Below are 21,173 nucleotides of genomic sequence, written 5' to 3'. Positions count from 1 at the left end.
TGCTCTATGCAAGTAAATATATGGAAAAGAATGGTATAGTAGGTCCACATAGACTACTTTTTCGATTTTTGAGGTGATTTTAGTTTAGCGTCCTGTTCAGTAGCGAGGCTAAATGAGACATGGACCTACTGATTAACGTGGAATCTCAATCACATGAGCTCCCGCCGGGAATCGAACCCGGGTCTCCCAGGCCAAAGGCGCTTACGCTAACCGCTTAGTCACGAGGAAGCTCGTTACTTTTACAAGGCTAAACAGTTTCTGTTTATATGTAAGTGGATATTTTAAACTTGACTCTACTACTGATATTATAAACATATTAAATTTTAAAATGTTATAAACAAATTAGATTGGTTAACTACCAGAAGACATGTCTTACCATTTTATCAACATTTGCGCATACATATTTACGTTCACAATATTTGCAAGATACTGACTTATCTTTAGAATTTTGCACGTAACATTACCACACACGACCTTTCTTCCTGCCTATTTCTCGAAATTTCATGCGTTAATTCACATCGTATTTCGAAAGAAAAGTGTTGATAAAGAGCTGTTAAAGTTATATTGTCAGTCTCCGGATAGATTAGGAGGAAGGAGTAATGACCACCTCCAAGATTTGAATTCACGATCATATGATTAACAAACTGTTTAGGAAAACCTCTGGACTATTTCCTACACTACTTAAAATTTGTTTGATGAAAAATGGTTTCTTCTTCAACACTAGGCTTTCTTTACAGTCATATATATATATATATATATATATATATATATATATATATATATATATATATATATATATGAAATGAAATTTTACAGTTGAATGTCCTACTTTTTATGTCCTTTAGGCTAAAGGAGACAAGTGATTAAGGCAAGTGAATGATAATGAAAATAATGGTGGAATGAGAGAGTGGGAGGAAACAAGAGTACTCCGAGAAAACTCATAGACACGATTTTACTTATCAGAAACTTAGCTGGCCGGGAATCGAACGAGCTACCTTACATATCACAGGTAAGCGCTACTCACTGTGCGCCCTACTGTCAGGTACAACTGAGTTTGCAAGAAATAATGACAACTTACATCTCTAGCAATGTATTAAATATATTTTTCGTACAAGTAACATTTTCTTTTATGTCAAAATTACTGATGAAAAAAGGAGTTCAATTTGGGAAATTGTAGGAGTTGGAATGATCGTTAATAAATAATAAAGCATTAGCTAATAGAATTCCAATAACAATGATCTAAACCAGCGTTTCTCAACCGCTGTGTCACGAATACATATCAGGTGTGTCGCGAGATTTTCAATGTCTTTCAAGATCTTCCGCAAAGGAATTATCTGTAGAAGAAAATGAAAAGTTTTCGCAAAGCAACTTGATTTCGCAATTGTCTTGTAAATTTAAAACTGGAAAATTTGTATTTGACCCTGTTCATATTTCATTTTTCTATCTCATATTCATTCTATAATTTAAAAAAAATGTATTGTATGTATTTTTATATGATTACTTCTGCATCTAGGAAAGAAAATCACGTGTCGTGAAGCAGGGCTGTCGTGAATGCTTGAAACCAGTGGTCGAAGTTGACGGTATGCGGTGGTATGCCATACTGCCTCTGGTTTTTTAGTCATCAAGACAATATTTAAATAGCCAGTATGTTGAGTCAAAATCATAGTAAAACATACCGCCTCTGTTTTTTTTTTCACTTCGAACACTGCTTGAAATATATCTTGATGTGTCTCAAAGGAAACAAAGGTTGAGAAACGCTGATCTAAACAATAACATTTCATGAAGATATTTGATTAATTCAGCTAAGGATAACCTCTTCATACGACTTTAGTGGCTCGTGTAGATGCAAATGAAAGGATTTTAACAAGTTCACAGTGTTTGTGTAAACTTAAGGAAGTGGTTAACGCTCGTAAGTGGATACTTCATTGGATTTGCAAGCAGAAGATCCGAGTTGAAATCTCGACAGCCTCGAACATTTTAACATATTTCAATTTCAATCCATGCACGGTGTGATAAGCTAGATCTTTTCCTGTGGAGAAGGAGAGGTATGTTGGAATTACTAGGAATTTTAGTAGGACATGAATATTAGACTAAGAGTTACAAACTAATTTCCTTCAATTGCTCCAGAGTTGATATTTTCAGTTACAGTGAAACCTGTCTATGTTGGCCACCACCAGTTCCATCGAAAAGTGGCCAACCTAGACAGGTGGCCACCTTACAGAAATAAGTGTGATTTGTGTATTTTTAGAATAGGATTTCTAGTATTACTTGATTGTAAAATTTTAATAAGCAGTGGCACAACAGCTACTTATAAATAATACATATAAGTAATCATAAAAATATACAGTACTAGAAAATATTACTATATATGCAAGAGCGCCGATTTCTCTGTAAATTTGGGGGGCGCATTCAGATGCAGAAGGTATATATATGAAGATTTTAAGACAAATTGCACTCAAATTACACCAAATATTGTATACTCATAAATAAAATAAGGGCCATATGAGCTTTGGGGGACTCGGGCCCCCTCAGTCCCCCCAGGATCGGCGCTCTTGATAGTATGTTTAATATATATGCATACCTTTCTCTTCCTGAAAACTAGACTGGTACATTGGATTATTCGGATAGAAAACACAATAACACAAACAAGCATGAAATAGAAGCGTATGTACGCAGTTTATTGAGATTGATATTATAGCACACTGAGTAATTCAGATTGAAAACAAGAAAAGCTAAGTTATAAATTGAGAAATTCATATGCAATTTATATGACTTCTTTTCAGTTGTTACAGAATGGTGGTTCATTCTAGACGTATTTGCTTTATTCTTTTTGGCAGATATGCCCATTCTAATATTATAGTTAACTACTTCTTGTTAATGAGCTAGAAGTGTTTCCCTCGGAGCAAAATATGTTTTAAAAAAATCTTGAGGGAATTCATATCTCAAAACCTCCGCTACCTTTTTACATGCAGTCAGGTGCCAATAAATGACAATTGAGCTTGAGAATTTTCCGGAATTACTAAAGCTTCCCACTGACGAAAGGAGCCGATATAGCTAATGGTTTTCCGAAAACAGACAGGGTAAACAAATACGTACAACCATTTCCTGAATTCCTGTACGTGCTTTTTCTTATTCACATCTTCCTTCACCACCCTTTTATGAGGGTAATGTTCTGGCCATTGACCTCCAAGAACAAATCGTGCGAATCTATGCATCTTTGTGTCCAGTCACATATACAGAACATCTGCCTCTCATATGGAAATTCGAAAGAGTTAAGAAAAATAAGAAAACTGTATTTTTCGTGGCCAAGATACGCAGGTAAATTTATCATCATCATAGGGTAAACATTGCTTCAGTGTGGCCAACTTCCAAGATAGACAGGTGGCCAACTTATAGAGTAGTAAGTAACGAATCTCTTATGGGAAAATGCAGGTTCAAAACGAACTAGGCCAAGATAAGCAGGTGGCCAACTTGACAGGTTTCACTGTATTTCAACAATTTTTCACTAACTCATGTATGATCAGCGCTTTCTTTTTAGTTATATTCACCAGTATGTAGTGAAGTATGTTATACACACACAATTGCTTCAAAGTTACGCACGCTAAACCCCGTTCCACCTATCCAGTCGCTTGTGAAACAAAGGCTTGTAAAGGTATTCTGTTACGGGTTGTATCTTAATTTCTAAGGAGAATTAGGAGTTACCGAAGCAACTACTACTAACACTCCTACCAAAAAATTACCTCGTGATCACGAGTTCCATTCGGAATAAATGTAGAACTGGGCATTGGCCTTCGATTTTTTTTTTTACATGCTAGCCAGAATGGCTAGCCACCTTTAAGAGGGTTATGCCCTCTATTAGGAATGAGGTGTAATTACAGTATAGGCTTCGGTTACTGTTGTTGGGCTAAGTGTTTCATTAAATATTTATTAACTTCAAATTGTCAAAAACAAGAGAAAGAAACGTGGTGACTTAAGGAACTTTGATCCTTAACATTTGGTGAGGTGAAAAGACAAAGTTAAATATACAAGAAAACATAGTGATTACAAAGACATGAAATTGTGCATTGAAAAATGTGCGTGAAATATAAGAACAGAAATAATAATATAAACATTTCAAAATATTTCAATAATCATGAAAGATGAGGTGAAGTGCGATACACAATACAACACTGTAGGTGATGTTAGTGAGACGAATGAGCTTATTCTTCAGCCTAGGGGCTGCTCTAGGCGCTGATGAGAACATGGGGAGCCCAAGTTAATAAACAAAGGTTGTTACTGTGCGGGAAATGATGGATGGATGAGAGGAAGATGATCGTGAACAACATATTCTGATATGAATTGCAAAGTTGGGTCTGGTGGTTGAAGCGTGTAGTGATATAATGTAAACAGGAGCGAGAGTGGTGGATAATAGTAGGTGCAAGGTGTGGGATGAACTGCTAAATAATGCATTGTATCTTGAAGTAATGGGTGGCGAGTTTGAAAGCGTTTAGAGATATATGTTAGACGTAGTTTTTCAAGGTGAAATTTCAGAGTTGGAAAAGTAATATGGCGGTAAAGTTCCTGCATAGGGCTAGGGAGCTTAATGCGGTAAGCTGTACGGAAGGGTGTCGTTCTAAGATGAAAAGTTTATGATAGTTGGCCTTCGTTTTTTTTTTTTTTGGTCGTCATCCCGTTTAAAGGGTAACGCCCTTTCTTCGGGTTAGAGGAGTAAGGATTATCAGGAGAGGATGAATTATTTGTTGAGGGGTTTGGATAGTTTTCTTTAATCATTTTTTTTTCTATTTTTATTTTTATATATATATTTTTTTTATCATTTTATTTTGGAATATGGGCAAGGATTTGGAAGGTTCTTTCGGCCAGGGCCTGTGTTCGGTACCATTCCGGCATTTGCCTGGTGTGACTAAGGGAAACCCTGGAAAACCTTAGTCAGAATGGCCGGCCACAGCAGACATGTGCCTGCTCGACCTTTTGGTGTAGGAAATTTTGGGTGTTCGGTATCCTGGTATAGATTCATGCATAAGACGGGTAGATGTCGGATGATAGTTCTTGAGGTCTATAGATGTTTAGAATTTCGGGGTCTATGGTAGCGGGATCTTGGGAAAGATGGCGTAAAGTCATGTAATGTTGGAGAGGTGAATCCTGATGGATTGGCGGCGCGTCGTGGTTTGCATCATATTGGATGATGTCTAGGATCATGGGATGGGCGGTTTCGGTTCTATTGTTGATGTATTTTTGGCGAAGGGTTTCAAGGTGTAACAGGATGGGAGGGAAATCTATCCGGTCGTAAAGCTCTCTCGTTGGGCTGGGCAGGCTTATTCGGTATGCGAGGCGGAGTGCGTGCCTTTCTAGGATGGCTATTTTCTGGTAGAACTTGTGGTTTGCTGAGGTCCATGCAGTATGACCATAGGTGAGAACAGGTCTTAAGAAGGCTTTGTAGGTGTTGGTGGTTATATGTGCATTGAGTCCCCAGGTTGTGCCACACAATCGCTTTAAAAGGTTTAGTCGGTTTCGGGCTTTTGAGGTAATGGTTTGCAGGTGTGGATTCCAGGTTAGCTTTGAGTCGTAGGTGATCCCAAGATAGGTGAGTGTGTTTGTTGGAGGGATTGGTGTATCATCGATGGTGATATCTAGGAGTCGGGGATTTCTCCGGATCTTGCTACGTGTCTTAGGGGGTAGGAATACTAAGGCTTGGGTTTTGGTAGGATTTATCTTTAGGCGCCAAGTGGCGCACCACCGGGCAAAGGTATCGATGCTGGTCTGTAGTGTTTTGTTTATCTGTTGAATGGAGTTTGCTGTTGCGAGAAAGGCTGTGTCGTCTGCGAATTGGAAAAGGTTAAGGTTATTTGGGAATTCCGGGAGATCGGCAGCATACAGTATGTAAAGGAGATGTGATAGTGCAGAGCCTTGCGGGACTCCACAGTGGAGAAAAATAGGGTGTGAGAATGCTTCATTGATTGTAACATATGCTATTCTGTCGGTTAGGAAGGAATGTATGAGCCGAATGTAGTTGTGTGGTAGGAAGAAATTGTGGAGTTTGTGAATCAGTCCGGCGTGCCAGACTTTGTCGAACGCTTTTTCTAGGTCGAAGGTTACAAGGCATGAGGGTTTTGATTGGTTAAACTGGTTGTAAATTGCTGTGCTAAGACGTAAGAGCTGATCTAGGATGCTGTAGTTGGGACGGAAGCCGGCTTGTTCTCGTGGCAAGAGATTGTGTATGGATAGATGGGTATGTAAGCGTCGGACCAGAATGCGTTCCAGTATTTTGCTGAATGTAGATGTGAGTTGGATGGGTCGATAGGATTTGGGGTCTAGGGGAGGCTTTTTTGGTTTCAGGAATACTAGAACTTTCGAGACTTTCCACTCAGTTGGAAAGTATCCAGTTCTGAGCATGAAGTTATATATTGCGCAGAGGAGAGAGTACATGGAAGGGGGTGATTCTTTGATATGGCGGTAGGATATGGAGTCGAGTCCTGGTGCGGTGTTTTTCTTTCGGGTAATGATGTTATGAATTCCATTTGGTAATATAGGAGCTGTGAGAGGATCTTCTTCATTGGCGGTATGATAATTACTCGGGGTTAGAGTAGGTGAGTGTGGATCGGATCTTTGGCTGATGATTCGGGATAGATTGCGGGGTAAGGTGCGTCCAGGAAGGGGTGTAAATATATCTTGCAGGTGATCTGCGAATATGTTAGCTTTCTCGGTGTCTGTGGTTGGAGCTTGGTTATTAACAATGATAGGATATGGTGAATGGTTATTTTTGCCTGTAAGTTGGTTGAAGCGCTTCCAGTATTTAGTGGGGTGAGCTTCTGTGGAGAGTTTGTTGCATGTGAGTATCCATTGTCTGCGTTTGTAGGCTATTATGTAATTATGGACTATTCGTAGGTATTGTCGGTGGAGGCGGAGGGCTTCAAGGTTTCGGGTCAGTTTTTTTTTTTTTTTTTTTTTTTTTTTTTTTTTTTTTTTTTTAGTGTGTTTTACCGCAGACGATAACGTCGTCTCTTCGGGAGTGATTGTGATAGACATTGGTTATGAGTTATCACATATATGGGCTATGAGGTTTAACAACAATAATAAAGTAAGTCACTTTATTCATGCACAGGTGAATTATTATTGTTGTTGTGAAACATAGATAGTAGAAACTAGAAGCACAGATATGAATATGAAATATTAACATGTAGTATTGAGGACAGATAGCAGATAACAGTGATCACATGTAAGGATGATGAATTTTTAGAAGGAGATATTTATTCAGTGAGCGAAGCGAATGATGAGATGAAGTGCTTGGACGCCACAGTACACAGGGAAGAGTTAGTATTCACAAATGAGCTTATCTTCTGTGTTGGGGCTACTCAACACTGATGATAGACACGGGGGAAGCCCTTGTTAGGTGGAGTCACTGTGCAGACGATGGGTAGATGTGCGGATTGAATTCTGATGGATGATAGGTAGCAAAGAAATGATGGTCAGGGTGCTCTGGATGCGTCCGGCTATAGATGGAGAGGAGATGTCGCAGTGGAGGATAGTAATATGTAGGTGAGGCAAAAAGTCTACTATCAATGTGTATGGTGTCCATAAGCGTATGATGGTGTATTCTCCATTTCTTGTCTATGTAGCGAGAGCGAAGGTCTTCCAGATGTCGAGTGATGTGCGGGAATGTTAGTCGTTCGTATAAGAGACGTGTCGGGCTGGGTAATTTGATTCGAAATGCGAGACGCAAAGCATGGCGTTCTATAATACGTAGACGCTCGTAGAAATCATCACTCGCACTAACCCAGGCAGTGTGACCGTGAGTGTGACATGGGCGAAGAAATGCCTTGTACGTTTTTAGAACAGTATCTGTATGCAAACCCCAGGTAGTACCGACGAGCCGCTTCAGGAGATTTAAACGATTTTGCGCTTTCTCCTTGATGGAAAGAAGATGAGGTTTCCAAGATAACTTGGCGTCGAAGGTTACCCCCAGATATTTAGCAGTAGTGCTAGGGTGGATGGGTACACCGTCTACATTAATGTTAAGTAATGATGGATTGCGGCGCACTCGACTGCGTCTCTTGTGTGGAATGATGACGAGAGCCTGGGTCTTAGTACAATTTAATTTCAACTGCCATCTACTGCACCAGTTGGTAAAAGCATCTATGGCTTTTTGCAGAGAGATGTTGATTTGGTGCATAGTTTTGCCACAAGCGAGCAGTGCGGTATCGTCTGCGAATGTGAAGGTATAAATAGGCTCAGGCATGACAGGCAGGTCACTGACGTACAAGATATATAATAGTGGCGATAAGGCTGAACCTTGCGGAACACCGGTGTAAGGAAAAATAGGGAAAGATAAACTGTCGTTGATGGAGATGTATGCAAGACGATTCGTAAGAAAGTGGTACACCATACGTATATATGCGGCAGGAAGATTGAAGAAGTGTAACTTATACACAAGACCATTATGCCACACGCGATCAAAGGCCTTTTCAAGATCGAATAAAAGTAGGCATGAGGGTGCAGTTTTATTATAATGGTTCGTAAGAATAGTGCTAAGTCGTAAGAGGTTATCAAGGAGACTATGCTCAGGACGGAAACCAGCTTGGTGTTTAGGTAACAGATCATGTATTAGCAAATGCCTATGAAGTCTGCGGACTACGATGCGCTCAAAGATTTTGCCGAGTGTGGACGTGAGCTGAATTGGCCTATAAGAAACTGGGTCCGTTTTATCTTTGTGGGGTTTCAGAAACATTAGCACTTTAGAGACTTTCCAAGTAGGTGGATAGTAGCCGGTTCTGAGGACAAAATTGTAAAGCGTTGCCAAAATATGTAGCAAAATAGCAGGGCCTTCTTTAATATGTCGGTAGGTTATACCATCAAACCCTGGCGCAGTGTTTTTCTTGTGACGTATCACGTCTGTAATATCCACTGGCGTTATTGGCGATGTTAAAGGATGCTGGTCATCCAGAGTATGGTCGACGGTAATTTGAAGATATTCATTATGAGGGTTGGTATATCTGGCAATGCGTCTGTAAAGTATCGACCTATCTCGAAAAGAAGTTTCTGGTGTAAAGGTGGTCTGAAGAACATGCGCAAAGGCATCCGCTTTCGCAGAGTCCGTTGTAAGAGCAGTATTCTTGTCTAGTAGAGGATACTGAGTGGTGCTGGTTTTCCCTATTAGCCGATTGAAATGTTTCCAATACTTAGTTGGATGACTTTCCTCTGCTAAAGCGTTAACTGTCTTTATCCAGTTGCGTTTTTTGTATGCTCGGATGTAATTTTGAACCATACGAAGGTACTGACGATGAAGTCGCAGTGTGACATCGTTACGGCTGTGTAGGTATTCCTTATACGCTTTCCGAGCTAGAGATATGAGTGAGAGATAATGAGGTGGTAGTTTAGGGCGGTAAAGATTACCTGTGGTTACAGGAATGTGGTTTGCACCGCTGTTTTGAATGCTTTGCGTAAGGCGATCTAAAGTGGTGTCAAACGTAGGAATGTCAGATGGAAGTTCAATATCTTCTAGTGTGTCATGTATATCCTGCCGATAGTCTAGCCAATTAGCACGCTCAAAATTTGGCCGGGAACGGAGAAATTCCTGAGGTGGTTTTGATCGATTAGGAAAATTTATGTCTACCTTTATAGGATCATGGTCGCTACCAATAGAATCGAGGACACTGATATCAAGGTATGGTACTATACTAGAGGAGGCAATCACCACATCAGGAGTTGTATTAGAGGATGGACGAGTCGCTCTAGGCAGTGGACAAATTTCGCCGTTCGTGTGAGTGTTAATGAAATCGGAAAAGGAGCGTTTTTTGATAGCACTTCTGCTATGATAGTTAATGTCAGCCATGACGATATAGGAGCGGAAATTATTATCCAGGTAAGTGAAGAATGAAGTGGGTATACGAACATATGGTCGGATATATATGGTTGCTACAGTGATAGGTCTGGAGTTGAAATAAATGGTGACAATATTGTGCTCCGGTAAAGATTCAGTGAATCTATGATTAATAGTTTTGCTGGGTAACTTATGTTTAGTTCCGATAGCTGTTCCTCCATTAGCTCGCTGGCCCGGTGGTCCATCGTGGCGTATGAATTGATAGCCAGGAAAATAAACAGATTGTTTGGGAGTCAGGAAGGTTTCGTTCAGGAGAAAACTATGAACCTTGTGCTCATTTAATAAAGCTGTAAGTAGGTCTTTTCTGGTACAGAGTGACTGTATATTGAGGTAAAGTAACGTAATAATGAAGCCCGTATCCATGATATATGATAATTAAACTTCGGTTGTGAGTGGATAGATTTGAAAATGTACTGTCTGTCCGGAATAGGTTGCTTTGACATCTAGGTTGTAGAGTAGTTTTGTTGCATAGACAACTTGGTGAATTATGTGAGTCCGTAAGAAAGGATGTATATTCTGGAGAGCTAGACTAAAGAAGCGAATCATGTCTTCGACTGTAACTGGTTCTCTGAGAGAATTATGCGGAGGCACTGGTGTATCTGGTGTACGTAAAGGCACCACCAGTTCGGGTTTAGTGGGTTCAGGTTGAGGTTTGGCCTTACATTTATAGCTGTAAGTAGGATGCGCATCATGGCAGGTGTTGCAATTTGGTGGCGCTGCTCCATTAGGACAGTCTTTAGTCAAATGATTTTGGCCGCAGTAACCACATTTAGAAGTGTTCGGACAGTTAGATGTCTGATGCTGGTTGTAAACCTGGCACTTTTCACAGCGAATCGGAAGGGGTGGAGGTGTGCGAGATGGTTCTACTTTATGGCGGCGTTTAAATATGTAGGCCCCATATTGTAATAAATGGTCAATAGCTTGCTGTTCGTTTGTCAGAACTCTAACTAGATAGGTCGGACCAGTATTGTTGCGTATGCGAATACATTTGTGTATCTTGACGCCTTCAGCAGTAAGCTCTTCTTCTACTTCTGAGTCAGTTATCTCGGGATCGACACCCTTGATGACGACAGATAATAGCGGTGGTTTTCTTGGTGGTGGAGCTTGCGTCTGACGTTTGGGTTGCAAGATAGTAATATTTGCATTCTTGCCAAAGATCTCAAAGGAAGCCTTGTTACGAACGTGGCGATGAAAATCTGGGTTCTTTGACTTGAGAATGACACCATTGTTTGTGAAACGAATCTCGGCTATCTCCAATCGTGGCACATATTTAACAAGCTGTTGAAAAATATGCTTCGAATTTTTGAATTTAGTATCAAAGTTTGTCAGAAGGAAATTATAAATTTGATCGCGAGATGGAGTTGGTGTAGGGTCAGAGCTAGTGGAAGGTTGGATGTCCATACTCAAGTCCTGGTCATCAGCAGTGTTAACATTGGCCGCCTCAGGAGCAGACCCCGAACGGGGACGCTTATCAACCGACTTATCCGAGGTATCCGATTCCCGCCTAGTGCGCCTACGCTGATCCCTAGGCTGGGGGGCCACAGGTGGTAGTTTATGCATCGGGCCAGTGGCCCTTCAAAAGTGATGAATGTAAATGTATAGAGGATACTCGAGACCAGCTGAGAAGAAATGAAATGAAATGAGATGAGATGAGATGAGAGAGGAGATGAGGTGAAAACAAAAATACAGGTTTGAACCCTCCAAAAGGCGCAGAATCCTTTTGTCCACCCTGTAAAAAGCGTATTTGCACCGATCTCAGAAATACGTATTGCTATACTTCGTCATCGGAAGGTGCAATAACTACTTTAAGACAGGTTAGGCTAACCCAGAGAAGAATCTGTTCGGGTCAGACGAACGTATCCTTTATATACTAGAAGAGTAAAAAGTATCAACTACGAAAGTTTTAAGTTCATGTATTTTCTTTGTAACAACAAACGCATCAAAAATTAAAAGTTCTACAATTTAAGGAAAATTATATTACAGCAGTATATTTAAGGAAGAGAATCTTTTTTATTCATGCATTGTCTCTGTACTTTCTGCAAAATTAAAACTTCTAACCTGCTGCTATCTAGTGGGCGTTTTTGTACCACTTTACTAGCCTTTTATGATCTTCCACATAATATCCTTTACATATATTTCCTTAAATCTCTCTCTCTCTCTATGGTAACTGCTATATAGGGTAACTGTTATTATGAGAGTTACAACAAAAATGTAAGGGGGTAAATCGTCTCCATATATGATATTTTCGATCTAAAGTGAAGGATTTTTGGTAATAGTATACATGAGACCGCCCTTGTTTCCGGTGCTCCAGGATACTTCTTACTCTTGCATTATGTAGGGAAATGATGTTATTTCATGTGCAAGTGGTAACAGAACACATAGGAAACCCAGATCATCTTGTATTCACACTCCAATATAAAGTGTGAATACACCCTGATCTGCGTTTCTTCTGTGTTCTATTACCACTTCCACATGAAATACCATTTCCCTACGTAATGCAAGAGTAAGAAGTATCCTGCAGCACAAGACATGCGATATGCGTTAAATCCCCCCCACACACACACACACAGTCATATATAAAGTACAAGGGCACTACACATGCACATAGAAAGTACAAGGGCAAATGTGAGGAATAAAAGTAAAAAGACAATAAGGAGCAGAAGGAGCGCAAGACATGCGATATGCGTTAAATCCCCCCCCACACACACACACGCTCATAGATAAAGTACAAGGGCACTACACATGCACATATAAAGTCAAGGGCAAATGTGAGGAATGAAAGTAAAAAGACATAAGGAGCAGAAAGCATCATATCGAATCACAATCAAATACTAGGAGGATATATTCGAGCTACTTCCAAGAGAAAGTTATGAAACCGCGTTTGTAGGGGATACTTTTTCTTCAAAAGAAAGGAGGCCACGTGTGCTACGACATTATGATGCATCCCTACCACATACCTAACAGAAATTACCAAATGCATGTTACTCCAACGTCCTCCTTTTTCGGGAACTCATCCAGCTTCATGTATTAGTTATAATTACTCATACTTCTTCAATAAAATATAATACTTTGCACTTCAAACTACGTCTTCACCACGTCAGCTTCCATTCTTCTCCTATTTTCGATCGGCATTTTTATAAATGTTGCCAGGTTCATGTAAAAATGCCATCGCGCGTAGGCGGAACCTCTGCCTACAGCTGCAGGACGTTATACGGACCGCAAGAAAATTCCCGAAAATGCAAATTAGCAGTAAGTGAAAGTAAAGAAAAAAAAAACAAAAAACAAACTTCCCGTTGCGTTCAGCTCACAAAAACCTCTACACAATGACGCAAACCTGTACGAAAAAAACCTCAACCTAATACGAAAAGAACGGATTCTTTGCACAAAAACCGCAAAGCAATCACGCTAGACCTGCTACTACTGCATACATCTCTCAAACATTTGCACATCACTAAACGCCTAATGTCAATAAAGGCAGAAGAACAACAAACAGGTACGTTCTTTTTTATTTTCGTATCATTCGCGAAGTAAATGAAAGTGGGTTTGTTACCCCCTTTTTAAGTTCGTAGATACTCAATGAATAATCCCTAAAAGTATGAGCGTCCAGCTCCTTCTGGAACTGCTCCGGTCTTGCGTATACTATATCCGATTTTTTTTTTTTTTAAGTTGAACTAGCAGTTTAGGCTGTACTCCCTTTATGCACCCAATGTTAAATGAAAATGTAACATTGCATTTTCATTTAACATTAGGCACATAAAGAGCGTACAGCCCAAACGGCTTGTCCAGTTTTAAAGAAATCCTTCACTTTAGATGAAAATATCATATTTGGAGATAATTTCCCCCGTTACATTTCATTGTAAAGGTTGTAATTGTGATAATAACAGAGTTACCCTATGTCAGAAGACTTATGTATATATATATATATATATATATATATATATATATATATATATATATATATATATATATATATATATATGTGTGTGTGTGTGTGTGTGTGTGTGTTCGAAGCGGAAAAAACAGAGACAGTACGGTATGTTTTATTACCGTTTTAATTCAACATACAGGGCCTATATCAATGTTGAAATGTAGTAAGTGTATGTTCCCTGAAAAATCGAATTTTTGTTTACACAGTGACTCAAAATAATCGGATATATTTCGCTTCTGATTTACCCGTTTAAATTTACTGTTAGAGAGAAAAAAAATCAGTTTTGAGATTACAAGTAAAGAAATTGAACTCTTCATTTAGTACTAGTTTCCATGACGTTTTCCACCAGAATACAAATTAGACCTGCAGTAAAAGGATAAAATGCTAAACATAATCACTCAGAATTCAGAATCGATTATCGATTCACAGGTCTGAGGTCGATTGCTAACGCTCTACGAGCATTGTCTAGCATTTTTTGTTCATTTCGGGAGGATTGTACTGTTACAGACAATCGACATCCCCTTGCAGTCCGTATTGCTGACTCAAGTGGGAGCCCGTGGCCATCATCATTTTCGTCTCCTCATTTCTTTTGTGGAGGGCCAGTGCTCGCACTGACCGACATCTCCGCGAGGACGTATTGCTGCCTCAAGTGAGAGCCACAGTGGGCTTCCTCGATCATCCTCTTCACCGAAGTCTTTTGCGCCCATTTGGATGGCGTCAGGTGGCCATCCGGGACTACCACCGCAACCTCCTGGGCCGTCTCTGAATCCCACGTCAGTGGGCCAGGGAACTGACCGCAGGCATCCATCTGCTACCCAAGGCAAAAATTCTGGTAGATCCCGATCACGCACACCGGACAAACATCACACTTCTTCAACTCAGCCACCGTCTAAGTGTCATCATACTGTTAGTGAATCCGAGCAGTCTGTTTCATCCATGAATCTCGACGACGCTAATGAATTTCCGACAATATTGGATTCTTCCAAACCTCGTCTTCATTCATTCCTGCTTACCAACTTTGATCCCAAATTTGAGAATACCAAGCTGGCATTCCAACAACTCCTAAAATATCTACCACGCGCCTCCGTCGCTCAAATTGTTCATACACGCAATGGGATAATCTTCAAGTCATACGATTCATCATTCTTAACCACTGTACGAAACAAATGCAGTTTCGAAATTTTTGGCAAACATGCTGAAATGAAGCGACTTGAATCAAAGGCGTTTAAACAGGCACCACCTCCACGAAGACCCCCGGCTCTTTCAGTTGTCATTAGGGGGGGTGGATCCTTCCCTGACAGACGATGAGATTCAGGAAGAACTCACTCAAGAGGGGCATTCTATACTTAAGTGCATACGTATTAAAAACGACCATGGAGCCACATACATGGTACGAGTCCTTACTAATTCCGAAACCACCATCGATGACTTGCTAACTTATGGCGCTTTCATTTATAAAAGAAAGCATCGCGTCGAGCCTTCAAAATCACCTCCACCTTTACCATTGCGATGCGAGCGCTGTCAAGCGTACAATTCCCACCCGACTTCAAAATGTACGCAACCTAGCAAATGTGGATACTGTAGCGGTGCCCACGATACTAAGGCATGTACCAACTTAGCTAAACCACCTAAATGCTCCACATGTCCAGAGCAGCATCCGACGTATAGTTATCGATGCAAAGCGAAACCTACAGCTGAGCCTCTCAGCCCGGAACTCACGGTTCCTTTGCGACCTGTTTTACCGCCAACTCAGCAAGCGCTACCATCACCAGCTATCGACGAACCTATTACTCTCCAACAATTACTATCTTTTTTCACTATCGCAATGCAAAACATTCATCCTTTTCTTCGACAACACATTCTCGGGGTGGTCAATCACTCTGCTCGCCTGATTTTTAAATGTTCCTTTCAAGCTACCTACTCTGGTCCACACGTGTATTTTCATGTCACTCCATTCGAAGAACATGCCTCCGCAGAAACTTCCAACCCTTCTACTGCACCGTAATCATGGGTATTTCGCTCTTATTTGTTAATATTCGATCTCTCGCTACTCATTATACTCTTTTCGAACAGCTTCTCTTAGAAGAATCTATTCAAGCCTTCCTCATTAACGAAACTCACCTTACACCAGCTATGTCTTTTAAAATACCTCGATATACATTACTACGTTGTGATTCTACGGTAGCTGCACGCCGAGCAAATGGGGGAGTGGCTGTTGGCTTTCATCCTTCCATTAGTCATCGCCAATACCACCCTGCCTTATATAACATACCGGAGCACCTCATTATCACTCTCTATTTTCACTCCCTTTATGTCACTATAGCCACCATATATGTGCGCCCTGGACACCCAATCCCCCTCTCCTTTTTTCAGTATATCTCTAATAACTTTAAATATTATATCATTATGGCAGATATTAATATTCATAGCCGTTCAGATAACCAGAAACAACGTTTCCTTAACTTCATCACCAGTCATACCACAGGTCATATCTTTGATATACCAAAACCTACCCGACCTATCACTGAAACCACACCAGACGTAGTGATTTCATCTGTCAACCTTTCCCAACGATGTACTCTCGAGGTACTAGATTCCATTGGTAGCGATCATCTACCCATCAAACTTCACATTGATCAACCACAGCCTCATAGTCCTCGAACCTTACCAGAATCTCGACGTGTCCCACGTTTTGACCAAGCAAAATGGGAACATTATCGTTCAACAATCACTGCCGATTTAGCCAATCTTGAGCCGCCTACCACAGAAGATGCTCTGTATAATTGCATTTCTGATATCACCTACTCTATCCGTCATGCATCCGAACTTCATATACCAACCACTGAAATCTCCCGGTTCCAACCACGCCTACCACCAAGTTATCTACCTCTTATACACCGCTCCCGCGCATTTTTCCGACAGTTTCAGCGCACTGGGAACTTGGAAGCACTGCAGCATCATCGCAAACTCCAGCGCACAGTCCGAAACTATGTTAAGGCATATAAACTCCGGACCTGGGTCAAGACTTGCAACACCTTGGCAGAAACTTCGCACCCAACTAAGTACTGGAAACGCTTTAATCTGCTGACGGGCAAGCTAACCAGGACGCCTTATCCATTGCTTATTAATGACTGTCCGCTCCAAACCGATGAAGATAAAGCCAACGCTTTTGCCGACCACCTGCAAACTACATTCACTCCTTTTTCACCAGACTTTCCCCGGAGGCATCCCACGGACATCTTGAACCCATCAGCACCTTACTTACAACCAAGTGAAACTCATAGTCTTCCCGACAATAATCCTCTCACCGCTCCTATCTCTACTGACGATATTTTGTCTGTCGTGAATCGCAAGCGTAATACAGCTCCTGGTTTGGATCGGATAACTTATCGCCACATCAAAGAAGCACCATACTGTCTTCTTCTTCTTCTTTCTTATGTCTATACATTTATACTTCGTACCGGCTACTTCCCCTCAGACTGGAAAACATCCTATACTTTAATGTTTCTGAAACCTAACAAACCTCCAGATTCTGTTGCATTTTACCGTCCCATACAGCTAACCTCCGTATTTAGCAAGATTCTCGAGCGCATCATCGTCGCCAGACTTCATCTCCATCTCTCTACCCATAATTTGCTTCCTGTGCATCAGGCTGGATTTAGACCTAATTTTAGCATCAACGATCAACTGCTCAGACTCTTAAATCTCATTACCAATCATTATAATACTGCTCGACCGTCTTGTCTCATCCTTTTCGATCTCGAAAAAGCTTTTGATAAAGTTTGGCATTTAGCTCTTCTGTTCAAACTACACCGCTTCCGACTTCCGCTTTCTTATCTCCGATTCATATTTCACTTTCTTTCTAACCGCCTCTCTTATGTAACCATCAATAGCTCCTTCTCTCATCCGATTTTTATTCACTCTGGTGTACCCCAAGGCTCTGCTCTCTCACCCCTACTATATCTTCTGTTTGTAGCTGACATGCCGGCACTTCCTCTCAATGTGCACACTTTCCAATATGCTGATGACACTGCTTTTCTCTGTACAGCCCGAACCATTCAACAGATTAACTCCTCTCTCAGCATAGCAATTGACTCCTTCTTTTGATGGTGCAATAAGTGGCGACTTCACATAAACTCCACTAAGACGCAGGCAATTGTCTTTATTCCACCTCGCAAGCGCTCTCGAGTACAGAAAAATCCGAATCTCCTTAACATCAGTGTCGACGGTACACGAATTCAACCCACTAAACAGGTCACTTACCTCGGTCTCACTATAGACCATCATCTAACTTGGCGCCCACATCTTAAAGAAATCACTCGCAAGGCCTATAATCGTTTAAACCTTCTTAAACGTCTTATAGGTACCACATGGGGATTACAGCCTTCTACAGTACTCAATACCTACAAGGTATTTTTGCGCCCCGTCTTAACATATGGACATCCCGCCTGGGTTAGTGCATTACCTTACTTCTACAACAAATTAAAAGTGCTCGAACGACATGCTTTTCGTCTAGCATACCGAATCAAGCTTCCGAGTCCAACGCAGGAGTTGTATGACCGCATAACGTTTCCTACCCTACTTCATCACATCGAAAAATTAAGGCTCAAGTTCATAACTACCCGCTTTCAGCAACGGCACCCTCTACTTGTGGACACGATGGATATCGATCGCAACTACGATCTGGGTTATAATTTCATCACCTGTCCTTTATCTCTGCTCTTCTCCCTTTATCTCAAAACTCTTCCACCTGATCACCCCGACCATTTTGTCGCATCTGCCTATTCTTCCGATCATCTTCCCCATCATGTTTCACCCACATTTACTGCACTGTAAATCCATTATACTAACAGGGCTTCACATGTCTTCATCACTGTCCAGAGTAGCCCCTGGACAAGAAGATAACCAGCATTCGTCTTTTTAACAACCTGTTTGTGTTTGTCCTGTGAAGTGCACCTCACCATCATCTTTTCCTGCCCTTATGATTATGATCACAAGATCATAATGTCTGATGCATACTATAATAAAATGAAATAAAGTTGAAATATAATAAAGTGTTACTTAAATACATGATGTTCCAGTTCTCCTACATCCCATAGACCAGCTCCAATCTCCTTACTACCCCAATACTTTCAGCACTCACCCCGGATAGAGGGCGTAACCCTCGCAAGGGAGCTAGCCTTCGGCTAGCACTTAAAAAAAAAGATAAAATGCTGCACCGAAATGGAAACTGGAACAAACAACATAGATTCACGAAGATTGTGTAACACGTGTCTCATGGTTATATTAGACATGAATTAAGTACATTTCTCATGCTCATATCAATAATAAATACAGTTTTAAAGTATACATTGCATTCAATGAACATATGCGTCAATACATGGCTCAGATTCTCTTTTACTTTCTTGTTTTCAAAAAATAAATTTTTCATTTCTAAAGTTCAGCATCAAAAAGAAAAAGAAAATTATTTTAGAAAGAGACATTCTTTACGCAAGAACATAAATATATACTAAAGAAATACAGTATGTTGTCTGAATATGTTTCTGTACAATGTAACGATAGCTTACATTGTTCATTGCCTTTTTATAACTACTTAACTCTTACACTAAGTTTGGACAGAACACCTCTTCTATCGTCTTCAGGTGACCTATCTTTTTGCTATATTGTTATTTACCCCAATGACCATCAAACCCAAGACCTTTGGGTTATTTTTCGTCGCTAGAAGTGTAATGATTAAAGTCTTGGATTTAGTAACCTAAAGGTAGAATGAAGGTTAGGGCGAGACTTCTAACTTCGATATCCATCAATGCATATAAAAATTCGCAAAAAAAACGTAGGTCTCCTGAAGCCTAGAGAAGCTCTCTCTTGAAACGTAGTTAAGTAGATATAAGAAGACAATGTATAATTATACAATATCCAACAATGTATATACAATCTCCAACTAAGGTAGGATGCCAAAGAAATACAGGTCAATGTAAGAAGTGGCTCGCTGACATGTAATAGGTTCAAAGACAAAATAAACAATTGTACTTAATACCTTGTTCTTTTTGTTAAAATAGTCATGTAGAAATACCAACTGCCTTATTGATTCTGCACTCAGACAAGCTTTTTTTGGTTGGCACAATATTTAAAGATGATGAGAACACTCTTTCTGCTAGTGCCAATGTAGCAGGAATAGAAAGATATTGCATCGCAATTGCTGTCAATGATGGATAGTGTTTCTCATTGTGCTTCCACCAGTCCAACATTTGGCTTTAGTGAAAGTTCCATTTCGTAGCGCTGTATTTCTTTCTGTGATGATGAAGAAGGAACTTCTTGTTCATCATCACAGCCGAGTAAAAAACTTCAGTGCACTCACCTCATGGACATCTTACTTTTCCTCTACAATTTGAGTGTGATCCGCAAGACTTATAATTTTATCTCGTACAGCTTTTATATTGTGTTCCGATTTATAAGACAAAGTATTGTGGCGTGAATCTAAAAAAGAGGCAATATTAAGAGCTGTGATTGAGTTTGTATTGACCCTTTGCCTGAAATCTGCAGGAACAGTTTTTTTAAATGCAGAAATTAGTTATGTATCACCATCAGAAGAGGCAAGGAACTTCACCAACAAACTACGAGTTATAGGAAGAATGCATGATGAAGAAACAGCTACACCTGTACATAAAGCTGTAGTTGCAAGCCGCAATGATTTAAGTACTGTAATTAATATTTCAATATCTTGGAACATACTTTGGAATATTTCCAGCTCACATGCTCTTTTTCTAGGAGTCACAATTGTATCACAGAGGACAGCAGCCATAGCAGTTCGTTGTTCGTACAGACGTTCTAACATAAAATAAACAGAATTCCATCTTGTATTACAATGTTGGATGAGTTTATGTTTTGGCAAGGTTAACTCTTCCTGTTTCCTTTCAAATTCTTTCGTTGCTACACACGAATGGTGAAAATGAGCAACTACTTTACTTGCTGAAGCTATAATTTCTTGTAGTGATTTCTCTTTGAGACCTTTGTTCACACTCAGTTGTAAAGAGTGCGCAAAGCATGATAAGCTCTTATTACTTAAATCACGTGTAGCATTAGTAAGGTTGGCAGCATTACTTACCTCAGTTTGTATGCAAATTAATCTTATACATATTAATCTTATATGTGTCTATTTTTGATCATACTTGCGGCTTGCTGAGAAAATAATAATGTCGGCTGTGCAAAAATTTAATTCGTCGTACTCACAATCACTTACAGGGAACAATTTATTCCGTCATTCTGTTTTCTAAACTTTCGTCAGCGTCAGCAAGATGGCGCGGCCACCAGATGAAAGCGAAATAGCATACATACTTGAAGAGGACCAAAATTCTGATGAAGATGACAATG

This window comes from Thermobia domestica, chromosome 4 (genome assembly GCF_964235325.1).
Source record: "Thermobia domestica chromosome 4, izTheDome1.hap1.1, whole genome shotgun sequence".
In the NCBI taxonomy this organism is placed as follows: domain Eukaryota; kingdom Metazoa; phylum Arthropoda; class Insecta; order Zygentoma; family Lepismatidae; genus Thermobia; species Thermobia domestica.
This window is presented reverse-complemented; position numbering follows the sequence as displayed.